Source organism: Olea europaea, chromosome 5 (assembly GCF_002742605.1).
Source record: "Olea europaea var. sylvestris chromosome 5, O_europaea_v1, whole genome shotgun sequence".
Lineage (NCBI taxonomy): Eukaryota > Viridiplantae > Streptophyta > Magnoliopsida > Lamiales > Oleaceae > Olea > Olea europaea.
The window spans coordinates 3,022,759-3,025,229 of record NC_036241.1 but is presented as its reverse complement, the minus strand read 5'-3'; the positions used below and the strand labels follow the sequence as shown (position 1 = coordinate 3,025,229).

Below are 2,471 nucleotides of genomic sequence, written 5' to 3'. Positions count from 1 at the left end.
AATATTTCTCAAAAATATATAATATTTCTCAATTACCTTGAGCCAGGCCAGTAGCAAAAACAATGGCATCATAACTTTTCGTTTCCCCATTAACAAATTGTATGCAATCTCCATTGATCTTACCGATGGATGGAAAAATCTGAAAAGAACGATGAATCTGGTTAGAAGCCTTCTCGTTTTGAGCGTTTAGGGAATAGAGAGTTAAGATTTGTGAAAAATGAGGTATACCTTAATTTCTTGTGCTTTGATTTGTCCAATGTTCCAACATCAATAACAGGAGATCGACCAGTTATCCTTTTGAGATAGAGTGGTCCCTTGCTTGGCCTTTGAAGGCCACAATCAGAATAATTTCCATTTTTAAATTTGCTCAAGGTCAATATGATATCGTCCACCAGGTCACAAGGGACAAATTTCAATAAAAGAATCCTTAGTTGCAGGATCCTCTCAGTAAGAACATGCACCTGAAGAGAAAAAAAAAATCATAATGATCACATTCAATTCTTGGAAAAGGTTGTCATTAATTTACCTATATTTTATTCGTGAATAAACTATAATTCATAATCTAAAATGGAAAACGAGTTAAGGTCACTAGTAATAGTGATAGTGTGTTCTATTATGCTATATGCACAAAAGTGTATATAAAACTACTATGAAAATAACAATTAGCGAATGTTTCCACACTACCAAAAACGTGTTAGCGCAAAAGGTTAGCGACAAAATCAACTATATATTTTTCGAAAAATAAAATTAGACCAGGATTGAAAAATTCTATTGCTGATAGCCTGTAGCAAAATCTAGTTCTTAATGGTAAAAATGTGAAATGTTTAAATTCATGACGTGACAACCAAAATCACTTACAGGATTGCTTACAAATATACTTGATTGAGCTCCCCAGTTCGACAAATCATACGCAATTTCCATACCAGAATTTCCACAACCAACGACCAAGACATTTTTGTCATCGAATCTCTTGCCATTTTCATAATGGCTAGAATGCATTACCTCGCCATGAAAGTTATCTAAACCCGGGACATTAGGTATATACCCCTCACTATTCTCACTCGGTTGCGATGATAAGAAACTTCCCCTTGTATTTTTCTACCACATTAATAATTGTATTTCTTACAATGACAAGCCACTTCCTTTCTCGCTCATCAAATGATGCAGACTCAACTGTCCTATGATAGATTGGATTAACGTTAAAATGGGAAGCATAGTTATCCAAGTATTGGATAAAACCAGTTCTGGACGTAAATGTGGGTGCATTTTGTGGGAATGGCATGTGAGGAAGTTCACAAAATTGCTTTGCTAAATGAAGCTTTAGCCTATCGTAAGACCTTTTCTTCCAGAGGGAAGCACAGCAATCTTCCTTCTCTAGAACAATGTTGGGTATATTTTGGAGGTTTAGACAAGCAGAAGTTGCTAAACCAGCTGGCCCTCCCCCTACAATCAGAACTACAATTTCTTGCTGCATTTTCTTATTTCCTTGACTGTTGGAGAAATTCACATTGATTATCACTATATCTCCTTAAATAGGTTAAAAAAAAAGGCACAAAAAAGGACTGTCTGATCCTATCATTTAATTCTTGATTTGAAATAAAAGTCTTTCTTAATTAAAATGAGAAATTCACATGATTATACATCGATTACTATATCCCTTTATATAGGTAAGAAAAAAAGGCACAAAAATGGACTGTCCGATCCTATAATTTAATTCCTGTTTTTAAATAAAAGTCTTTCTTAATTAACATGATTATGGACATAAATTTTATCCTTATATATTTTTTATCAAATTTCTTTAAATTTTCCAAGTTTTTTTTTTTTGAACTCCTTCAAACAAATGGTAATTTCCATTTAATAGTTGGTGGGATGCTAGATATTTTACAATCTTAGTGAAACTCAAGCATAAACAAAGATAAGAATTAATAAATATAATATGCACAACTACGTGCTGGAATTTTGTATCGAAAATTGGTCATGATTAGTTTTAAATGATTATTTAAGTGGAATTTGTTATTTGATGAATGAGAAATTAAGCCAAATTTAAGCCACTTAAATGCTTGAAATTATTGGAAAATCGTATAGAATCTTGAAAATATTTGGATGGAAAGTTGTGTCTTTTCATATGGAAGATTATGACTTTTGGTATGATTATTTTTCAATAATTGTCTCTTCATGTATAGCTATAAATTTCAAGAAATGCGTCTTTTGGTATGGTTGTGTCTTTTGACAAACCTTTCTAACTACTATATGTGGATCCCATGTATTTGGATTTTATCATTCATTTTCATAATTCCATATAATTTCTTTTTGTTTATATTGTGTAAAAACACTCTGTAGAAGTGGTCTTTTCTTGCATAAGATTAGGATTCGGAAAAGAGAGAATTCCGTTTCAATTCGTTGGCCGAAGCTATTTGGAGTGCTACTATGGCTTGACGTGGTTGTTGTCTCTTGGGAGATGATGTTAAGGG

General features: G+C 32.7%; 1 pseudogene; it reads right to left on the bottom strand.

Annotated features, from left to right (window-relative positions):
* Positions 1-1,474, bottom strand: part of LOC111394136 — a 1,859-nt pseudogene extending 385 nt beyond the window's left edge.
* Between the last annotated feature and the right edge of the window lie 997 nt (positions 1,475-2,471).